We start from the raw sequence: 23,988 nt of genomic DNA, 5'->3' as shown, positions 1-23,988 counted from the left end.
GTCAGAGGACCAACCAAGTCTAAAAGTCTGTTTTGGCAAACGGACCATGCTCTGTCGACCCCTTTCTTAGGATCCTTACCAAACTTAGAGAAAAATAAAACCATATTAGGATCAATAACAGGCGTGGAAGTGATGCTGTGCGGAAGGGAGGGATGGGGACATTCAGAGCGCAATTTATTTCTCGTGGCTTTGTCCAAAGAGTGTCTTAAATGAAGCGAAACATATTCCGCCACGTGATCAGACAGGAACCATTCAGTGGAGTTTGGATGGTGTATCAAAGTGGGATCAAACATTGGTTCCCCCAGAGCATCAAGAACAGTAAAATCATTAACAAATGAAGATGGACTTGAATCAGAAAGAGATATTTTTTGCCTTTTCTCCAGAGGCCCTTGCCAGGGATCATCAGAACCCGGAATATCGTCATTTTCCCCATCATCATATTCCATATCATCATCAGTATCCCTCAACTGTGTTATATTAAGAGGAGAGGGACCCTTTTCCACCGTATTAAACTCCTTACGGGGGGAAGGACCAGCAACCTGGGGAGACTCGTCAGCGCTCGACATTGCTTTTACTTTAGAAATAGTGCGCTTCTTACTTTTGACTGGTTCAGAAACATTGGTATTCTGGGAGGACAATTTTTTTAAAGATAATTCCAATTTTTAGACATATGCAACATAGACGTTGACACAGCCTGCTGAACAGTATCTTGAATAAAATAATTCAAATCAGCACGAAGATTATCCATATCAACCTCACTAGAATGTTCATCCACTTTTTTAGACATTATCTGATAAGAAATTAAGAAAAAAATTAAGAAAAGTTAAGAAAGAAAAATTAAGAAAGAAAAAATTAAGAAACGCCAGAAAGAAAGCTCACAAATTGAAAAGGATAATCAAAAGTTTAAAAATAATCCAGTAAACAAGGGGTTAAAAATATTCTGGGCTGTGGGCGTGTGGAAGAGGAGTGTAAAATGGATGACACTCCCCCAACCACCAAAAAAGGTTAGAGGAGGCGTGGCACGCTCCTCGCCTCCCTCGAAGCAGGAACAGATTCCTTAGAAGTGCTCCAGACGCGCTCAGCGATCAGCTGAGGAGCCACGGAATCTCAGAAGAAGAAGAAGAAGTTACCGTGGAGACGCGTCGCAGCTGCAAGCCGAGCTCTCCTGAGGTAAGTGCTCAAATGAAACGCGTACCTCAGAAGAGCGAGGCGGGAGAGCCGAACGTTCTGAAGGGCGTTCGGCTCACCCAACGAAGCGCGAAGAAAGCGCTCGCTTCTTAAAACCGAAAGACGACTAATTACCCAATTTAAAAGTTAACAGGACACATAAACACACAAAATACATATAATACACGACACAGATTATGTAATGTGGGAAAATAGAACTTATCTTGACTGCGAGCAGCAAGAAAAGAGGGCTTGTTGTTCGCAGTTAAGATAGTTATTGGGGTTGGGCGTTTTCTATTGGTTATGACTTCATGAATGACATCTTTTTTCCTTGATTCATGGGATATGTAGTTCTTGTTGTTTATGTTATCTTGGCTGCTATTCAAATAAAGCAAGAAAAGGAAGCATAATAGGAGCCTCCGTTCTTGTAATAAAATCTAATACCTTCTCACTGTGCTGCTCTCTACAGACTAGTGAGTGCCACTAGAACCTTCTCCAATCACTGTTTAATTTAATTTTAGAGTGTCATGATCATGGGCCTAAGTAAACTGGGAGCTAGGTTAATGCCCTTCCATTTCTGGTGTTTTGCAGCAGTTTTAAGATCTCCTTGGAGTTTCTTGTTGCTCAAAAGGATGTAGTTTCTATCATTTATATGTTTCCCTCATCTTCATTGCTTGATTTTGCCCGCAAGAAAGTGTCACTCATGGTCATTGATTGTCACTCATAATTACACTGAAATTGTGAAAATGTCACACATAACCTGAAACCTTAGCAGCTATGGAAAAGTAAAAGATAGTATGTTGAAATAATGATTTGTGTACCTCTCATTCAGCGTGCTTGCTGCTAAAACTTAAACAAGGCAGTTTAAAACTCCATGGTTTTAATGAATTTCAGATTTTCTTTTCACAGGCTGAACCGCCTCAAAGAATTTCACAGCTTGTACACATTAAAACACATTTCACGTAATTAACTCGATCCTATGGAAAGATATACACAGAAAACTAGTTTAAATAACATGAGCAGGTTAGAGGTGCTAAGGCCAAAGACACAAACAAGGGACAAGAACATCGGCATGTACTCGCGTCTAAAACTGTAACTATTGCCGCCATATTTGATTGGTACTTATGACCGCTACCCTCACCAACGAGTGTGTGCTTGTCTTTCTTTTGTTTCTAAGTCCAGGACTCAAAAGCGATTGGCTGGTTTCAGAGAACTTCGGCTGTGAGCACAGAAGTGTTTTTAGTTGGAGCAAGCGTGCCTCGTCGTCATGGTGACCGTGCTAAGGCTAGACCGAGCCTGTAAACTTAGAATCCCTATTGGGTGGGAGTGGTCACTTCCGGTGTTTGTAAACGTCAATGGCTGATGTCTCTCGTCTAACTGTACACGACATAGAAGCCTCCATGGGCCGAGACGACGAGTAAACAGTACTCTCCCCAGAAGCGCTAGGTATGTCGGAAGAGCTTATTTTACAAAAGACTTCGGCAGGGGGTACTGAACCAAACAACCAGTTGACAACAAGAGACATCCTACATACACACACTTTGTTCCGTGTTATCAGCAACGTTACACTCTAGTCCTGAGCGTAGATTTAGCATTCTGATGCATTATGGGAGTTGTAGTTTAGATCACACCAATCAAACCACTTGGGCAAACAGAAACGCGGGCCTCGTCGCTCGCTCTGCCAGGGGTGCTGGAGCTGCGCTGCGAGGATGCGGGTTTCAGTTCGAAAATGTGACATTTCCAAGCAGGTCGTCTGCTTATATGTAACATGTCCGCATTGTGCGGAATATTAGTAACATTTTGTCTTCTAGTGGCATAGCATACATTTCTTAGTTGCAAACAGTCACTATACCAATAGTCCTGATTAATTCAGGAGACTCTTGATTTTTAAGCCAAAATTGATTTATTTATTTAACCCTCCTCTCGCATAAATCCTTGAGTTCAATGGAAGTCTGTAGTGGCAGGTATGAAGGATGCGAGGGAGCCGGATTTCATGTTAATATCTTTTATTCTTGCCACAAGAAATAAGGCCCACGAGCAGCCGGCCGGCCGCAACACCGCGCTTTGTTCGCGCCTCTGCCTTTCCGCCGCGCCGCCCCCTGACGTCACGACCGTCCTCGCTACGGATTGGTCGTGGCGTCATGAGGCGCCTAAACATAGAAGACAGACCAGTTCTGTCCCTCCGGCCTCGTACGTTAACTCACGTATGACATCTCCCTTTTCAACAGAACAAGAAAACTTAAGGAACTTCACCTCATAACAAAATCTTCAAACCTCTTGGGTGCTCGGATACGCCTAATTGGCCTGCTCGGAGTAACATACTGAAGTGAATTCGCCTTGACGGCGCACGCATCCTTTCGGCTTGACCCCATTACATTGTGACTGTCGCTCTCCACAGATTCGGGCCTGCAACCATTCTGTCCTGAGGCAGCCGTCAAGCCACGCCATGCCTTCTCGCATCGCTCTGCACTCCCCTGTCCACTTATTCCTGGCCTGGAAGGCGTATTCGCACATTCCTCTTCATCAATGACTACATCCCTGGCTTCGTGAGTTTGCCACTCGTCAACATCATCCGTGCATTCGGCCCCATCCACACGGACATCTTTCATGATGATTTTCTCTTGACCAGCCTTGAGCCTAACTATGTCGTCCTTGCTCCGCCACCCCGCTCCTTCTAGACAGACTGCCCCTCTTGTCACTCCTTGCACACGCACCGGGGTTTGAAACACAGACTCCCCCTTCATCACCCTGTTGGGTTTCTTCACCAATACCCAATCCCCTTGCGCTATATTTTTAGTTTTGGCTCTATTCACCATGTCAGCGTACCTCTTATTGTTTTCCTGTTTGGCCACTATTCTTGCTTTGACTCTCAACCTCTCATCAGATTCTGCCTCAATTTCCCGGTTCATGTCATACCACTTATTGAATTTGGGGTTAAGCTCACTCATGCATCTTCTCCCTCTCATCAAATAAAACGGAGTGTGTCCCGTAACCTCACTGGGCGTTTTGTGGAAAGTGTTCACCTTGTCCGCCAGAAACGCTTTCACATTCATGTTGGAAGCGATCGCCTGTTGCACGCCCTCTTTGAGGAATCTATTCATACGCTCAACCTGCCCATTGCTCTTCGGGCTGTACAGCGGGGTCTTCTCCTGCTTAATCCCCAACCTGAACAGAAAATCCGTCATCTGCCTGGACACTAGCTGGGTGCCGTTGTCCGACACCATGATCTTCGGCTGTCCCTCAATCGCGAAAATTTTCGTCAATGCCTTGATCACTCGTTCAGTGGTAACTTCCCTGACGAACTTGTAGTGAATCCATTTGGAGAAGTAATCCGTAAGGACGATGATATGTCTACACTCGTCAGGTAGCATTGTAAATGGGCCCGCAAAATCAATGGCAATCTTGTTCCACGGGCCGGCAGGTATGTCCACCAGCTGCAACTCTCCTTTTGTCGTCTTCCAGTGCTTATCGGCCCTTAAGCACGGTCCACACCGATCAATGAATCTGCTGACGTCGCTGCACATCCCTGGCCACCAGTAGTACTGCTTGAGGAGATTCTTTGTAGCGGTATTGCCCGGGTGGCCTTTATGGGCAATCCTGATTAGCTTGTCTCTTAAACTTTCCGGAGGTACAAACAGCTCGTGTCTCTTCACAAAGCCGCCTTCGATGGTGAGTTCGGAACTAATCTGTTGGAAACTTCTGAGTGCCCCGTGCAAGTTCCGGATAGGGGGCCAATGAGCCTTCATGTGGTCCATCACCCTCCGCATAGTCACGTCCTTCTCCTGAGCCGTCAACCATTCTTCCTCTGATATGGATCCCTCGCACATGGCTGTTGCGTCAACCATTGCCACAACGCACTCCGTGTCATCCAGGGAATCATTCTCCTCACCCGGGATCGGTATGCGAGATAGGCAATCCGCCCTGCAGTTGAGACCCCCTTTGATGTGTCTGACGGTGAAGTGATATTCTTGCAACTTAGACAGTAGACGTAGGAGCCTCGAGCTGGCTTTGCCATTGCCACGTCCTTCACCGTCCATCATGTATATCAAGGGTTTGTGGTCGGTGACTAATTCGAACTCCCTGCCCCACAAATAATTTCTCAGTTTCTCCACGGCCCAGACGCACGCAAGCGTCTCCCGCTCGATGGTGCTGTAGTGCTTCTCTGCTTCGCTCAATGACCGCGATATAAATGCAACAGTGTTCTCCTTCTTCCCTTGGAATTGGCAAAACACTGCACCAATTCCCTTGGCACTAGCGTCAACCGTGATTACATTCCGGAGGTCCTTGTTGTACGGTCGTAATACTGGGGCCGCGGCGATTGCCTGTTTGACGGATTCGAAGGCAGTGCTTTGTTCCTGTGTCCACGTATATTTTTCGTTCTTCCGTAGCAGTTTCCTTAGAGGCTCCACAGTGGTTGCGTATCCTTGCATGAACTTGGAATAGTATTCGCTGAGTCCCAGGAACGATCGCAAGGCGTCTTTGTCTCCTGGGCAAGGGGCATCTCGTATGGCCCTCACTAAATCATCTTTCGGCGCAATGCCATTTGGGGTAAGCACATGCCCTAAGTATTCTATCTTGTCTTCCATGAATTTGCACTTGTCTTTGGAGACTGTCATCCCCCTTTTTTGTAGCACCTCCAACACTCTGCGCAGCAGTTCTAAGTGCCCCTTCTCGTCTTCCGTGTGTATCAGAATGTCGTCCTGAAATACTTCAACCCCCTTCATATCGCAGAAGAGGAGGTCCATTAGCTTTTGAAAGACGCCCGAGGCCGATGCAAGGCCGAATGGAAGACGGATCTACCTGTATGCTCCAAACGGGGTAATAAAGGTGGTAAGTTCCTTGGATTCCTCCGTGAGACATACCTGGTGGTATGCAGACTTCAGGTCTATCAGGGTGAAAAACTTCGATCCTGCTGTGGCCGACAATATCTCCTGAATGTTGGGCAGTGGATGGCAGTTCACCAGGATATTTCTGTTCAGTGATCGCAGGTCTACACACAACCGAATGTCCCCTGTCCTCTTCTTCTTGAACACCACGATTGCGGACACCAATTCTGATGCACCTGCTTCCTCTATTACTCCTTCCCTTTTCAGCTTATCAAGAACAGCCTTAAGCTCCCCCCTTACAGAAAGAGGAATCGTTCTGACTTTGTGCTTTATTGGTAGGGCACCCTTTTTTAACCGTATAGCATGCACAAATCCTCTTACACACCCTACCTTGTTTTCAAAAACGGAGTCAAACATTTCGAGGACCTCAGCTAAACCATCATGTAAATCATCAGGCTGCACATAATTGACCCAGTCATCTCTCAGAACTATGGGATCTTCTGCCCCAGGGACTAGCATCACACCTAGCTTCGCCAGGTCCTTCCATCCCACAAGGCTCCTCCCATTTTCAGCCACATATATCTTTGTTCTCACAGTGCGCCCGCGAAAGGTGAGGGAGTCCCAGAAGTAACCTTTCATCACTATGTCTTGTTCCCCGAAGGCCTTTGGACTCACATCCGTCTCATGCAGTCGTACATCTTGCCACTTCGAATCAAATGTCCTATCAGAGATCAGGGTAAGGGGGGAACCAGAATCAGCCGTAAATGGCAATTTTATCACACCAATCATGACGGAGCCAATGGGACCCTTCACTCTACCGTCCTCACCATCAATGGACAACACCATGTCCGCATCCGCATCAGTGTCACTCTCGCTTACCGAGCTCACTTTCATGCCCGTATTATATTTTTTTGCTTTACATACTGCCGCAAAGTGGCCCAACTTCCTGCATTTAGAACAGCTTTTGTGCACGGCAGGGCAGGCCCTGCTATCCGCTAAGTGATCCTTTGACCCACATCTAAAACAGACGAGCTGCCTCCCCCTCTATCACTCGCCGCCCTGTCTGAAGTCTTGGGCACATGTTTACGGCTGTCCTGTACATAGAACACATTTGAAGCCTGACTAGTGTTCGCCAGTTCCTTGGAAGATACCATGGAGCGTTCCACTGCCTTTGCAATGGCAATTACGTCCTTCAGTGAAGGATTCCTGCATGAAAGCAAACGTTCCTGCACTTTCTTTGAATGGCAGTAGAACACCACCTGATCTCTAATGTACGTATCAGTCATCGCTGCAAATTCACAATCTTGAGCTAGAACACGTAGACATGCAATATACTCTTCGATAGTCTCTCCTTCCTCTTGTTTCCGCAGTGCGAATTTATGGCGCCCCACCATGATGTTGCACTCCTCTGCATACTGCAACTCAAGCCGCCGTACAGCCTCCTGGTACTCATTCAGCGGAGCTGTGGCTCCATGGGGATTCACATAAACCGGCAGGCTATCGAAAACCACTTGTCCAGCCTTCCCCAACAGTCCGAATAACAAAGACTTTTTCCGTTCGGGGCTATACCCCTGACCATCAATTGAGATAATATAGTTCTCAAATGCGCGCAGCCATCCTTTCCACTTCATGCATGGCTTACCAGGAGAGTCCAGGAAGAGAGGAGGCACGCAGATATGACCTGTCTGCGACATGGCCGGAAAGCGGGCGCCACACTTGGAAGGACCGCGTGATACAGGTGCAGCATCCACTATGGGAGGCTACTGGGCTGCGCAGAACGGTAGGAGTCGTCAAAATCAATCGTGTGGAGATCGCAGCATCAGCGCCTTAGGGGTTGCATGTAGTTCTCACGTGAAGAGATATCAGCGCTTTCCACTGGCCTCCCGAAACACCAGGTAAGGTGGGCTACACTCGTGGGCCTTGGTAGAAGCTGTGACCCTCGTCGCCATTTGTAGTGGCAGGTATGAAGGATGCGAGGGAGCCGGATTTCATGTTAATATCTTTTATTCTTGCCACAAGAAATAAGGCCCACGAGCAGCCGGCCGGCCGCAACACCGCGCTTTGTTCGCGCCTCTGCCTTTCCGCCGCGCCGCCCCCTGACGTCACGACCGTCCTCGCTACGGATTGGTCGTGGCGTCATGAGGCGCCTAAACATAGAAGACAGACCAGTTCTGTCCCTCCGGCCTCGTACGTTAACTCACGTACGACAAAGTCAATCAGGAAATTGCACTTACAATTATTTTTCTTAATCTCCCTCTTATCTGTTCCCAAATGTTCGCATGTATATTACCTCGCCATATCAGTCCCCGGCTTTTCTATGTATATGATACGATCCTCCAAATCTTTCATGAAGTTCCATGGAGCGGGTGACAAGGGAGTGGGCGTGTGGCCAGCTCCACAACCACAAATGTACGATCACTGCCGATCCCTCCAACTTGTAAGGTCCATGCATGCGTAACCCGTTCTATACATGTTTTTGTTTTACAGTAGGATAAACAGAGCTGGAAGTTCCAGAATGCAAATAAAACAAGCTTTTGCGGTGCAATAGGTCTCACATTTGCTTGAGTAAGAGCTATTGGCGTTGTAAATGCATGACTGACTTTTCGTGCCACATAAATTGGTCAACCCTGCCACATAATTTGGCCCCTCGGCCACATAATTCAGGTGGCCCTGAATATAAGTCAAGAACTTCCATTCACTGCAGCGAGTCTTGGCCTGATGACCTTGAACATTCGTTAGATTGTTTTTAGTACTGTTTTCTTTTAATTTAATTTTAATGTAGGTGATATGTGAAGGACTGTTACTGACATTTTCAGAGAAACATTGTGTTTGTTTCATGCAGAATCCGTAAAAAAGGTTCTTTAAGACCAAAACAGGACCTCACATATAAGAAATGGAAGGGTGTCCCAGACATTATTTGCATTCATATTGGTGAGCTGCTGCTCTGTTACAAGTATTGAAAACACACATCACTATCCCTGAATATTAGATATAAACACATTAAGAATTTGGACAGTTGTGCCTGTGCATTGTCAGTGACTTAATCAAACAGGGTGAGAGAGAACTGGAACATAAACTCAAATCTGTTAGGAACAGGGCCCCTCAAAATTTGGCCTAGGGCCCCCAAAATCCTTAAGATGCCTCAAAGGAGAACTAGGGCAAAAGTATGATAAATGTTGTTGCCCAAAGTAGGGAATTGGATTAGGCTGCAGCTGAGAGAGTATATCTTATGAAGATGGTTCTTCTCCTGAAAAGCGCTAGCTAAAGAGTTTACGACAGATGTGGAGCTTTAGACGGAGCAAAATCGAGTCATGATGGCTGACAACTCGCTGATGTTACTAAGAAGAAGTTGGAACCTTAGGGGCGGCTTTTAATCAATGTGACAAGCGAAAATCTGTGTAAACACACTTTTTCCTCCCATGCTTTCAATGGCTGAAACATACTATTATATGGTAAGCAGGGCACACAAGAGAGCTGCTTAAGGGGCAATGGAAAGAGAGATGAATGCATATTTGTAGATGTAGTAAGTGGGATAAAGCACATTACTTTGTGAAATGACCAACATTTTTGAAGTCTTTCCAAACAGAGAGGGGGAGAGTGTGTGAATTTGTTTTTGCCTGTGTGTAAAAATTCCTGGTGAAATCTGACAGACACCAAACCATACCCGGCTGAAAGCACCTTTCCATGCCACAAAGGGTTACGGTATACATTTTAAAGCAACTTCAGGCTCGGCATCTATCTGAATTCTTGGTGCAGGATGATTTTAAAATCTTCTCCAAAATCACTGTGGTTGTTTTGCAGTTTTATATAGCGCAAACTTGACCAGCAGACATCGAAACGCTTTACAGGAGCACCAGTTATATTACACAAGTGCAGATTCACTTTTTTGGGGGGCACGGGGAGATTAAGTGAATTGCCCAGAATCACGGGATGGTGAACCGAAGTCTATACTCTAACCTTATTCCCCAGTTACAGAGGGAGCAGGTTTGTCACTACGCCACATTTGAGACATCTGTTAATGGAGAGCATTAATTACAGCGGTAACGCCTTGGATAGCATGGGCCAAAAAAAAACAAGATTAAGTAAAGCATGTGTAGGAGGCTGGACTGGCTTGTAGTGAGTACCTAGGGGTACTTACACCTTGCACCAGGCCCAGTTATCCCTTATTAGTGTATAGGGTGTCTAGCAGCTTAGGCTGATAGATAATGGTAGCTTAGCAGAGCAGCTTAGGCTGAACTAGGAGACGAGTGAAGCTCCTACAGTACCACTAGTGTCATATGCACAATATCATAAGAAAACACAATACACAGATATACTAAAAATAAAGGTACTTTATTTTTATGACAATATGCCAAAAGTATCTCAGTGAGTACCCTCAGTAGGAGGATAGCAAATATACACAAGATATATGTACACAATACCAAAATATGCAGTAATAGTCTTAGAAAACAGTGCAAACAATGTATAGTTACAATAGGATGCAATGGGGACACATAGGGATAGGGGCAACACAAACCATATACTCCAAAAGTGGAATGCGAACCACGAATGGACCCCAAACCTATGTGACCTTGTAGAGGGTCGCTGGGACTGTAAGAAAACAGGGTTAGAAAAATAGCCTACCCCAAGACCCTGAAAAGTGAGTGCAAAGTGCACTAAAGTTCCCCAAAGGACATAGAAGTCGTGATAGGGGAATTCTGCAGGAAAGACACAAATCAGCAATGCAACAACAATGGATTTCCAAACGAGGGTACCTGTGGAACAAGGGGACCAAGTCCAAAAGTCACAAGCAAGTCGGAGATGGGCAGATGCCCAGGAAATGCCAGCTGTGGGTGCAAAGAAGCTGCTACTGGACAGTAGAAGCTGAAGATTCTGCAGGAACGACAAGGGCTAGGAACTTCCCCTTTGGAGGACGGATCTCTCACGCTGTGGAGAGTCGTGCAGAAGTGTTTTCCTGAAGAAAGACCGCCAACAAGCCTTGCTAGCTGCAGATCGTGCGTTAGGGTTTTTGGATGCTGCTGTGGCCCAGGAGGGACCAGGATGTCGCCAATTGCGTCTGGGGACGGAGGGGGCGTCGAGCAAGACAAGGAGCCCTCTCAGAAGCAGGCAGCACCCGCAGAAGTGCCGGAACAGGCACTACGAAGTGGAGTGAAACAGTGCTCACCCGAAGTTGCACAAAGGAGTCCCACGTCGCCGGAGGACAACTTAGGATGTCATGCAATGCAGGTTAGAGTGCCGTGGACCCAGGCTGGACTGTGCACAAAGGATTTCCGCCGGAAGTGCACGGAGGCCAGAGTAGCTGCAAAAGTCACGGTTCCCAGCAATGCAGTCTGGTGTGGGGAGGCAAGGACTTACCTCCACCAAACTTGGACTGAAGAGTCACTGGACTGTGGGAGTCACTTGGACAGAGTTGCTGGATTCAAGGGACCTCGCTCGTCGTGCTGAGAGGAGACCCAGGGTACCGGTGATGCAGTTTTTTGGTGCCTGCGGTTGCAGGGGGATGATTCCGTCTACCCACAGGAGATTTCTTCGGAGCTTCTAGTGCAGAGAGGAGGCAGACTACCCCCACAGCATGCACCACCAGGAAAGCAGTCGAGAAGGCGGCTGGATCAGCGTTACAGAGTTGCAGTAGTCGTCTTTGCTACTTTGTTGCAGTTTTGCAGGCTTCCAGCGCGGTCAGCGGTCGATTCCTTGGCAGAAGGTGGAGAGAGATGCAGAGGAACTCGGATGAGCTCTTGCATTCGTTATCTAATGAATCCCCAAAGACAGAGACCCTAAATAGCCAGAAAAGAGGGTTTGGCTACTTAGGAGAGAGGATAGGCTAGCAACACCTGAAGGAGCCTACCAGAAGGAGTCTCTGACGTCACCTGCTGGCACTGGCCACTCAGAGCAGTCCAGTGTGCCAGCAGCACCTCTGTTTCCAAGATGGCAGAAGTCTGGAGCACACTGGAGGAGCTCTGGGCACCTCCCAGGGGAGGTGCAGGTCAGGGGAGTCGTCACTCCCCTTTCCTTTGTCCAGTTTCGCGCCAGAGCAGGGCTGAGGGGTCCCTGAACCGGTGTAGACTGGCTTATGCAGAAATGAGCACCATGTGTGCCCATGAAAGCATTTCCAGAGGCTGGGGGAGGCTACTCCTCCCCTGCCTTCACACCATTTTCCAAAGGGAGAGGGTGTAACACCCTCTCTCAGAGGAAGTCCTTTGTTCTGCCATCCTGGGCCAAGCCTGGCTGGACCCCAGGAGGGCAGAAACCTGTCTGAGGGGTTGGCAGCAGCAGCAGCTGCAGTGAAACCCCGGGAAAGGCAGTTTGGCAGTGCCAGGGTCTGTGCTAGAGACCCGTGGGACCATGGGATTGCACCAACAATGCCAGGATGGCATAGAGGGGGAATTCCATGATCTTAGACATGTTACATGGCCATATTCGGAGTTACCATTGTGAAGCTACATATAGGTAGTGACCTATATGTAGTGCACGCGTGTAATGGTGTCCCCGCACTCACAAAGTCCGGGGAATTGGCCCTGAACAATGTGGGGGCACCTTGGCTAGTGCCAGGGTACCCACACACTAAGTAACTTAGCACCCAACCTTTACCAGGTAAAGGTTAGACATATAGGTGACTTATAAGTTACTTAAGTGCAGTGTAAAATGGCTGTGAAATAACGTGGACGTTATTTCACTCAGGCTGCAGTGGCGGGCCTGTGTAAGAATTGTCAGAGCTCCCTATGGGTGGCAAAAGAAATGCTGCAGCCCATAGGGATCTCCTGGAACCCCAATACCCTGGGTACCTCAGTACCATATACTAGGGAATTATAAGGGTGTTCCAGTATGCCAATGTAAATTGGTAAAATTGGTCACTAGCCTGTTAGTGACAATTTGTACAGAGAGAGCATAACCACTGAGGTTCTGGTTAGCAGAGCCTCAGTGAGACAGTTAGGCATCACACAGGGAACACATACATATAGGTCACAAACTTATGAGCACTGGGGTCCTGGCTAGCAGGGTCCCAGTGACACATAACAAACATACTGGAAACATAGGGTTTTCACTATGAGCACTGGGCCCTGGCTAGCAGGATCCCAGTGAGACAGTGAAAACACCCTGACATACACTCACAAACAGGCCAAAAGTGGGGGTAACAAGGCTAGAAAGAGGCTACTTTCTCACACAACCCCCCCCCCCCCCAAACGAAGGACAATAAGGCTAACCTTGGCCAGTTGAGACTTTATTGTCTAAGTGGTGATAAGTAGAGAGTAGCTCTGCAATAGACTGGTTATTCCCTTTATCATCCACTATATGGTTACTTCCCTGTGGGGATGTAAACCACCCTGTTTGAAGTTTTTTAGCTAAGCAACAATGTGAAGATGTATTTTCAGAGTTTCTATCAGTAAGTTTTAGTTTAGAGCAGTGGGAATTGTCCACTGAACCTATTTGTAGTGATGGAAATGCCAGATAGGGATGCTGTCTCAGAAAAGCCATAGCTGGGCAAAAACTTTGTCCATATGGCTGGAAGAGAGAACAGGGATGCTGTTTCTCTTGAGTTGGGGCAGGGCAGGGATGCTGTCCTATGAGCTCCACACTAGGGCAGGGATGCTGTCCTAAGTGTTGTGAGGCAGTGCAGGGTTTCTGCACTAAAGTTTCTCTGGGAGGGTTGGAGGGATGCTCCATGTTAACTAAAATGGTGCTCTTTTTCTCACCAATGTTAGTTATCCCACAGAGAGGTACTTCTACCTCAGGGAGTACAGCTTTGCCAGCTGATGCTTCCCTTGGAACAGGTGCCACCCCAGGAGAGGTTTCTCCCACCACAGGAATGGTATCCTGAATGGCAGGGTGGTTAGTGGATACTGTGATACCCTTTTTACCTGTTGATGGAGAGGGATCCTGAGTTTTCAGGCCTTCTCTCCTTTGCTTTTTCATTTCAGTAGAAATGAGAGGGAACAATTCCTCTGGGATGCCCAGCATGGCTGCATGGGCATAAAACTCCACATCAGCCCAACCTGAGGCCTCTAGGTCATTACCTAAGAGACAGTCTACAGGTAAGCTAGGTAATACCACCACTTGCTTAGGGCCAGTAACTCCACCCCAACTAAACTGAACTATAGCTAAGGGAAGAAACATAGTGGAGTTATGGACATCAATAATTTTATACTGTTGTCCAATGATGTGTTGTTCAGGAGCCACTAGGTTTTCAGTCACGAAAGTGATACTGGCACCTGTGTCCCTGTAGGCCAAGGCCTCAACACCATTTATTGAAACTGTCTGCCTCTACTTATCCATTGTAAGGGGACAAGCAGCCAGTGTGGCAAGGCCAATGCCACTAGGTGTGACAGAAACTGTCTTGGGACTGACTACCCCAGTTTCTATTATGGACCCATAAGTGAACCCAACTAAACCCTTAACTTGACTGTTGCCAGCAGTCCCACCACTAGTACCACTACTGCTAGGGGCACTAGAGCTTGATGTATTAGTGGTGGTAGGCTCAGGGGGTTTACCTGGACAGGACTTATCCCCTGGCCTATGGCCTCTGTTTTTACACACAAAGCACGAAGGCTTTTTAATGTGTGCAGGTTGAGAAGAAGAGGAAGAATTTGTTTTATCCCCACCCTCTGAAGAGTGTTTAAGATTTGAAGTGGGATCTTTGGTTTTACCCTTATCCCCATGCTTATCTTGAGATTTTTCACCATCTTTCTTCTTGCCATCATTGTCACCACCTGTATGAACTTTTCTGTTCACTCTTGTTCTGACCCATTTGTCTGCCTTCTTTCCCAATTCTTGGGGAGAGGTCAGATCTGAGTCCACTAGATACTGGTGCAACAAATCAGACACACAATTATTAAGTATATGCTCTCTCAGGATTATGTTATATAGGCTTTCATAGTCAGTCACTTTACTGCCAGGTAATCACCCCTCCAAGGCCTTCACTGAATGGTCAACAAAGTCTACCCAGTCTTGTGAAGACTCCTTTTTGGTTTCTCTGAACTTCATCCTGTACTGTTCAGTGGTTAAGCCATAACCATCTAGGAGTGCATTCTTAAGAACTTTGAAATCATTGGCTTCACTTTCTTTCACAGTAAGGAGCCTATCCCTACCCTTTCCACTAAATGATAGCCATAGGATAGCAGCCCACTGCCTTTGAGGGACATCCTGTACAACACAGGCCCTCTCAAGTGCAGCAAACCACTTGTTAATGTCATCCCCCTCCTTATAAGGGGGAACTATCTTGTGCAGATTCCTAGAATCATGCTCTTTTGCAGGATGACTATTGGGAATACTGCTGCTGCCACCATGGGTTTCTAAACCCAACTTCTGTCTTTCTTTCTCTACTTCTAAGGACTGTCTATCCAAATCCAGCTGTTGCTTCTTGAGCTTCAGTCTGGTTTGTTCCACTCTCAATCTATTGAGCTCCCTTTCTAACAATCTGTCATCAGGGTGGGTGGGAGGGACATGTATAGAAACAGAAGTATGATGAGAAAGGACAGAAGGAGACCTGTCCCTAACAGAAGGCACCCTAACAGCTTGGCTCACAGAAACAACACTTCTACTATGATGAGAAGTAATACTCTTACTGTGATGTGAGACCACACTATCTGTATGATGTGACTCAACATCAGTTCCAACTATGCTAGGTTGTCTGCTAGGGGGCAGGCTTGGAAGTTTCCCTCCCACTTCTTTAGCTAGGGGTGCCCCAGAGTCAGAGTGGGAACCATCAGCTAACTTTTCAACAGGAGTGCCAGCTGTGGCCTTATCCTGTTCAATAAGCATATTCACTAACAGTTCTCTAGAAGGATTCTTCCTTACACTTAAACCTCTTTCTATGCAGAGACTCCTTGCTCCTTTCCAGCTAAGGTGATCATAAGCAAGTTTGGACAGATCAACAGTTTGGCCTGTGCCAGACATTTTTTAGAAAGTGTTTAAGTGATAGAAAAAGGAAAAAAGTTTTTCAGAACTTTTAGAAAGACAGAAAAAAAACTTTAAAAACTTTTTAAGAACTTTTTAGAAAGTTAGAGGTACTTTTCAGCACTTTAGAAAAGAAGTGAGAAAAGAAATGCAAAACTTTTTGGTTAGGTGTACATACACTGAACTTGTTTTGTATATTTTTCTCTTATGAAAAGTACAATGACAAAAGTGGTAAGTAGTTACAGAGCACTTATCCCACCACTGCACAACCAATGTAGGAGGCTGGACTGGCTTGTAGTGAGTACCTAGGGGTACTTACACCTTGCACCAGGCCCAGTTATCCCTTATTAGTGTATAGGGTGTCTAGCAGCTTAGGCTGATAGATAATGGTAGCTTAGCAGAGCAGCTTAGGCTGAACTAGGAGACGAGTGAAGCTCCTACAGTACCACTAGTGTCATATGCACAATATCATAAGAAAACACAATACACAGATATACTAAAAATAAAAGTACTTTATTTTTATGACAATATGCCAAAAGTATCTCAGTGAGTACCCTCAGTATGAGGATAGCAAATATACACAAGATATATGCACACAATACCAAAATATGCAGTAATAGTCTTAGAAAACAGTGCAAACAATGTATAGTTACAATAGGATGCAATGGGGACACATAGGGATAGGGGCAACACAAACCATATACTCCAAAAGTGGAATGCGAACCACGAATGGACCCCAAACCTATGTGACCTTGTAGAGGGTCGCTGGGACTGTAAGAAAACAGTTAGGGTTAGAAAAATAGCCCACCCCAAGACCCTGAAAAGTGAGTGCAAAGTGCACTAAAGTTCCCCAAAGGACATAGAAGTCGTGATAGGGGAATTCTGCAGGAAAGACACAAATCAGCAATGCAACAACGATGGATTTCCAAACGAGGGTACCTGTGGAACAAGGGGACCAAGTCCAAAAGTCACAAGCAAGTCGGAGATGGGCAGATGCCCAGGAAATGCCAGCTGTGGGTGCAAAGAAGCTGCTACTGGACAGTAGAAGCTGAAGATTCTGCAGGACCGACAAGGGCTAGGAACTTCCCCTTTGGAGGACGGATCCCACACGCCGTGGAGAGCCGTGCAGAAGTGTTTTCCTGAAGAAAGACCGCCAACAAGCCTTGCTAGCTGCAAATCGTGCGGTTAGGGTTTTTGGATGCTGCTGTGGTCCAGGAGGGACCAGGATGTCGCCAATTGCGTCTGGGGACAGAGGGGGCATCGAGCAAGACAAGGAGCCCTCTCAGAAGCAGGCAGCACCCGCAGAAGTGCCGGAACAGGCACTACGAAGTGGAGTGAAACGGTGCTCACCCAAAGTCGCACAAAGGAGTCCCACGTCGCTGGAGGACAACTTAGGAGGTCGTGCAATGCAGGTTAGAGTGCCGTGGACCAAGGCTGGACTGTGCACAAAGGATTTCCGCCGGAAGTGCATGGAGGCCGGAGTAGCTGCAAAAGTCGCGGTTCCCAGCAATGCAGTCTGGTGTTGGGAGGCAACGACTTACCTCCACCAAACTTGGACTGAAGAGTCACTGGACTGTGGGAGTCACTTGGACAGAGTTGCTGGATTCAAGGGCCTCGCTCGTCGTGCTGAGAGGAGACCCAGGGTACCAGTGATGCAGTTCTTTGGTGCCTGCGGTTGCAGGGGGACGATTCCGTCGACCCACGAGAGATTTCTTCGGAGCTTCTAGTGCAGAGAGGAGGCAGACTACCCCCACAGCATGCACCACCAGGAAAGCAGTCGAGAAGGCGGCTGGATCAGCGTTACAGAGTTGCAGTAGTCGTCTTTGCTACTTTGTTGCAGTTTTGCAGGCTTCCAGCGCGGTCAGCAGTCGATTCCTTGGCAGAAGGTGAAGAGAGAGATGCAGAGGAACTCGGATGAGCTCTTGCATTCGTTATCTAAGGAATCCCCAAAGACAGAGACCCTAAATAGCCAGAAAAGAGGGTTTGGCTACTTAGGAGAGAGGATAGGCTAGCAACACCTGAAGGAGCCTATCAGAAGGAGTCTCTGACGTCACCTGCTGGCACTGGCCACTCAGAGCAGTCCAGTGTGCCAGCAGCACCTCTGTTTCCAAGATGGCAGAGGTCTGGAGCACACTGGAGGAGCTCTGGGCACCTCCCAGGGGAGGTGCAGGTCAGGGGAGTGGTCACTCCCCTTTCCTTTGTCCAGTTTTGCGCCAGAGCAGGGCTGAGGGGTCCCTGAACCGGTGTAGACTAGCTTATGCAGAAATGGGCACCATGTGTGCCCATGAAAGCATTTCCAGAGGCTGGGGGAGGCTACTCCTCCCCTGCCTTCACACCATTTTCCAAAGGGAGAGGGTGTAACACCCTCTCTCAGAGGAAGTCTTTTGTTCTGCCATCCTGGGCCAAGCCTGGCTGGACCCCAGGAGGGCAGAAACCTGTCTGAGGGGTTGGCAGCAGCTGCAGTGAAACCCCAGGAAAGGCAGTTTGGCAGTGCCAGGGTCTGTGCTAGAGACCCGTGGGATCATGGGATTGCACCAACAATGCCAGGATGGCATAGAGGGGGCAATTCCATGATCTTAGACATGTTACATGGCCATATTCGGAGTTACCATTGTGAAGCTACATATAGGTAGTGACCTATATGTAGTGCACGCGTGTAATGGTGTCCCCGCACTCACAAAGTCCGGGGAATTGGCCCTGAACAATGTGGGGGCAGCTTGGCTAGTGCCAGGGTGCCCACACACAAAGTAACTTAGCACCCAACCTTTACCAGGTAAAGGTTAGACATATAGGTGACTTATAAGTTACTTAAGTGCAGTGTAAAATGGCTGTGAAATAACGTGGACGTTATTTCACTCAGGCTGCAGTGGCAGGCCTGTGTAAGAATTGTCAGAGCTCCCTATGGGTGGCAAAAGAAATGCTGCAGCCCATAGGGATCTCCTGGAACCCCAATTCCCTGGGTACCTCAGTACCATATACTAGGGAATTATAAGGGCGTTCCAGTATGCCAATGTAAATTGGTAAAATTGGTCACTAGCCTGTTAGTGACAATTTGTACAGAGAGAGCATAACCACTGAGGTTCTGGTTAGCAGAGCCTCAGTGAGACAGTTAGGCATCACACAGGGAACACATACATATAGGTCACAAACCTATGAGCACTGGGGTCCTTGCTAGCAGGGTCCCAGTGACACATAACAAACATACTGGAAACATAGGGTTTTCACTATGAGCACTGGGCCCTGGCTAGCAGGATCCCAATGAGACACAAACAGGCCAAAAGTGGGGGTAACAAGGCTAGAAAGAGGCTACTTTCTCACAGCATGTGAAATGTAAACAGGAAGAACATGGTTACATTAACGCTTTCACACTTATGAGACGCTGGCTGAAACAAACCTGCACCATTTACCGTTCTAATGTGCACAAACCAGGCTGTCCCTATGTGTCCCTTGGGACCTCTTTTGGCACATAAGGTACTGCACCCTGCAGTCTTGAACTCCACACATCCCCAATGACTTTCAGGTGCCGTGCAGAAAAATGAAGCGCAGCACCTGTTTTGTGAAAAGTTTTACGCTGCGCATCCAGGTTATGTGGAAGGGGAGATGAGACTAATATGCTGGCTGAAAAAAGAAATAAGTAGCAACATCCTGGAAAAAGCAAACACTCATAGAGAATGCTAGATTAAGCATGTGAAATGTAAGCAGGAACAACATGGTTACGTTAGCTGAGAGCAAAAATGCTCTGCAAATGAAAAAGGAAGCTTTGCCGAACAAGAGCAGAAAACCAAGGAAAAAAAGTCCCCTAAGAACAGATAAACACAACAGAGCGTAATTATACAGTAGTTAGTCCCTGCTCCCAAAGAGAAAAAGGAGGGCCAAAGAGGCATGACTGACCACTAGCAAGCAAGGATTTGTTAAATGACACTGAAACAAACAAATGAAATGGCTTTGAGCCCACAAAAGTATACAAGAGGCTGTACGCTTACGTTTGACATAAAAAAAAATAGACTTGAGCTATTTCCAAATGGCCTAGGGAAACATAAGATCTCTGCTGTGGGAGTACAGTCAAGATGACAACTCCAACACACAGTTCTCTACGTAGTCGAGTCAGCAATTGCTGGAATAGCCCCCGGTAAATCCACAACACATCAGAAATAGTAAAGAAAAACTACCCACCCTATACACAGCCCCTATGGCACCCTCTGCTCACCCCCAGCTCTTCTTACACAGTTGGGGCAAACTGCCCATCCCAGTTACAGTCACTGTGACTAGGCTGGTTAGATGGCTCAGCGATTTAAGAGATTCCTGCGGACTTCTATGTCTGATTTGGAGGTCAAGATCTAAATTCATAGAAAGGCTAAATAATCCTTTGGCTATTACTAACCTCAACATTATTGACGGGACCAAATCATCCCGAAATGTTAGGCACAGACCTCTCTGACCAGGAACACATGTAAGTTCAGACGCATATTGTGTCCACTGGGCATTCAGTCCTAGTGGCTTCGTCAGCAATGGGACATACGTTTGGGCATTCCCATGTTTCTCATGATCTTTCCTAGTAAAAAAAAACTTTCAAAGTAAAAAAAAAAAAGTGATTGGTGAAATCTTTGATTAAATATGACCACTGGCATTACTTTGGATGGCATTCCACTCCATCTTTTTTTTTACTCACTGTGTCATTTTGGAGATGTACCACCCACAGGAAAATCAATCATGGTTTCACAATAAAAAATAAAAACAGCCCAGCCCAAACTGCCATGTTTCCTCTAAAGGACGTTGGCCTTTTTGGGCCTCATCTGTACATTATAGCTAATTCATAGATGGGTCACTTCTTCCCCTGGGCGCCAGTCACCAAGTGATTGTTTTCAGTTTGGTTGCCAACTATGGTATGCAGCAGTAGTCTGGTGGGCTGCATCACCTTGTCCTGAGGTATCACTTAGCTTGGCTTTAGCCAGTACGCAGCAGCTCTTTTGTACAGTGAATATTTTGGCTTAAGAGCAGCCCAGGCCCAAATGGTTGGACAGTTTGACGTCTTTTTGGTTTTGCCAGCCTCTGTACTCTGCTCTCTTTTTTGCTTCCATTACTGTCTCTAGCTTCTGCTTCTGTTCAGCGTACTGGGGTCCAAGTGTCCAGTACTTGGGGTAGCACCAGCCTCAGCAAGTGGACTGAGATTTTGTGGGATTATTATTTTTTCTTTTTTTTACATTTTCAAGGTTTGGTGGGATTCTAGTTGTTGTCTCCTGATTGGTCTCAGCACTGCTGCCTCAATTTTGGTATTCATGCTCGCTGAGCCCATCCCAGGTGTGTCACGTTGTCACCTCTGTGGTGCTGGGATTCTTTCAGTAGGCTCAGGCTTGGGTCTTTGAGTTTCCTGTTCTGCATCTTGTACTCTTGTGCACCCTGTTGAGAGAGACCTCAGTCTGTTGCTTGGCCTTGTCCCTGGGCTTGCAGTTTCTTCTCTTAGTGGAGGTTATGTGCCCCTAAGCATCGCCTCTCCGGTTCTCTTTGTCACGCCTTTATTTTCTGGGCCATGGTGTGGCTTTTGGCTTTGCAGCTGCGGGCACCTTCTCTGTTCCTGGTAGCTGGGGTTGTGAGGTCTTCGCCATTTGGTCTCCTCTTCCTGTGTTTCTTTCTGCTTCTGGGGCATCGTCTTGGTTTTGCTTCCCGTGGACTCTGCTGCACTTTGGGTTTCATTGGTGTGGTTCTGGGCAGGCTCCAGCCCCAGGGCCTGGTGTGATTTGCTGCAATGCCTCAGTGATGTCTTCTGGGGTGCAGCTACCCTCGTTGCTGTTCTTGGCCTCTGCAGAGACTCAGTTGAGTCCGCCTTCCCGATCTCCTATGGAGGATCTTTGTGCTTCCGGTTCGTTCTGGAGACACGTCATTGAAAGCCTTGCTCTCTCACTGGTCTTTAAAACTCTAGTGAAACGACAGGACACGGATGCTTGTTACACACTCTTACAGTAATAACTGGAATGAAGTAGTTGGTCAAGAAGTTAAGGGGCCGATTACTACGTATATTTTTAAAAATAAAAATTGAGAAAAACCACAAACAGTGCATTCTCTTGTGAGGGAGGTTGCAGAAGCCGCTTAAGGTAAAGAATCAAACACATAAATTACTGCTGGTTACTTTGGGTCTGTGTGGAGAAAAGTACACATAACCCAGTAGCATATTCCTGGCACTGGGAGGTGAGGGAAAAGTGTAGGTTTACTGAAGAGTAGTAATCGTTATCATGGATGACACTACTTAGACATTTTTTTATCCCTTATTTACAAATTCAGTTATTTATAAGGAGGCAGTTCATATTCAGTCAGTGGCATAGCAAGGGGGCAACAGGTCTTTAATGCCGATGAGCGCAACCGCCCATCTATGACTCGCGGGCTGGCTTAAGCGCATAAGAACACGACGCGGAAATACCCGTCTTTCTCCTGGCTGGCTCGCCAATATGTTAGAGGGAAATCTATTAATAAAATAAAACAAAGCATTTTGACACAATAATATAAGTTTAATCGATTTTCAGCTGGGAACAACAGGCAGTCTCACATAGAGGCCATCACTGAAGTTCAAAGTTCTGGTTCAAACACCAGTAGCATTTATACTGTCAAAACCACAAAAAACTATGGTCAAGAGTTCAGCATTTACGTAAGCAACTACAAGCAGTACAGATAAGGTAATGAGGTGCCTCTGGAAAGAAGCACTTGCACTTGTTGGCCTCATGGGTGGGCAAGTTACACTGACGTCATTCACCATATCTATCTTTCTGCACAACAAGAGATTATATGTTGCGTGCTGCTCATGGTAGCCCTGCCTTGCAAATACTTATCTGACCCTTTACACAATTCCCATTAACACGATATGAATGACTTGTGGTTTTTAGGACCCCTGTGCTAAGGGAGGATACACCCTTCTGTTCCACCCTGTTCATGCTAAGTGAACATTATGAAAGCAACAGTTGGTGCAGCTTTAATGAAAAACTCTCATTCTAATGTGGCTTGGGCCTCTTGTGTGTTTCAGCACAGCTAACTTAACAATGCAGCACGTGTATATGTTTCCTAAGTAATAAGTGTTTGTTTGTCCTAAATATGACCTGCCTTTTCTATTGATCACACAGTCTGTCTTTTTTAACATGTCATGTATTAAGCCTTTCACTACTTACATTGGTTTACAACTATCTAGCCTAAAATGTTTGTATTGGGATTTGGGGAACGTATGTTTGTTTGTATGTGATGTATTCCTATTCTTCCTACATCATGGGGTAGAGGTGGTCCCTCACACCCCTAGGGCCCACTGCCACTGCACCTGCTGCACTATGGATAACTCCGCACCTGTTAATTTTAGGCAGAAGCAGCACATTTATTCCCCGGCTCTTCCCATTTAGAGTAGTCTGCCTTTTTTCATTCAGTAAAAAGATGTTGTGTCATCCCTGGTATACTTCTGATAGTGGGCGGTCTACTCTGCACTCTATGCCACTGCACCACTCTACACTACTGCACTCTGTGCCACTCTATTGTATGCCACTCTATTCCACTGCACTCTGTGCCACTCTACTCTGCCCCATGCCACTCTATGCCACTGCTCTCTACGCCAATGCACTCTAAACAACTCCACTGTATGCACCACTGTACTCTACGCCACTGCTCTCTGTACCACTCTGCACCACTGCACTGACACTCTATTCTGCAACATTGCACTCTCCACCACTGTACTCTGCACCACTCTACTCTACTACTGTGTTCTATGCCACTGCACTCTATGCCACTGCACTCTGCAGCACTATACTCTACTCTGCACCACTGTACTCTACACCACTGCTCTCTATACCACTCTGCACCACTGCACTGACACTCTATTCTGCAACATTACACTCTCCGCCACTATACTCTGCACCACTCTACTCTTCTACTGCATTCTATGCCACTGCACTCTACAGCACTATACTCTACTCTGCACCACTGTACTCTACGCCACTGCTCTCTGTACCACTCTGCACCACTGCACTGACACTCTATTCTGCAACATTGCACTCTCCACCACTGTACTCTGCACCACTCTACTCTTCTACTGCATTCTATGCCACTGCACTCTACAGCACTATACTCTACTCTGCAC

At 46.9% G+C, this 23,988-nt stretch overlaps 1 protein-coding gene across 4 annotated transcripts in view; it reads left to right on the top strand.

Moving 5' to 3' along the window:
• Positions 1-2,478: 2,478 nt before the first annotated feature.
• The window catches only part of KHK (ketohexokinase), a 102,567-nt gene continuing 81,057 nt past the window's right edge, over positions 2,479-23,988 (top strand). For all 4 annotated transcript variants that reach the window (XM_069233612.1, XM_069233611.1, XM_069233609.1 and 1 more), the window contains exon 1: positions 2,479-2,613. The gene's annotated coding sequence lies outside the window, so the exon portion shown is untranslated. The remainder of the gene's footprint in view (positions 2,614-23,988) is intronic.

The sequence above is a fragment of the Pleurodeles waltl genome, chromosome 5 (assembly GCF_031143425.1).
Source record: "Pleurodeles waltl isolate 20211129_DDA chromosome 5, aPleWal1.hap1.20221129, whole genome shotgun sequence".
Taxonomy (NCBI): domain Eukaryota; kingdom Metazoa; phylum Chordata; class Amphibia; order Caudata; family Salamandridae; genus Pleurodeles; species Pleurodeles waltl.
Note: the sequence above shows the minus strand (reverse complement) of the source record. Positions and strands in the feature narration are given on the sequence as shown.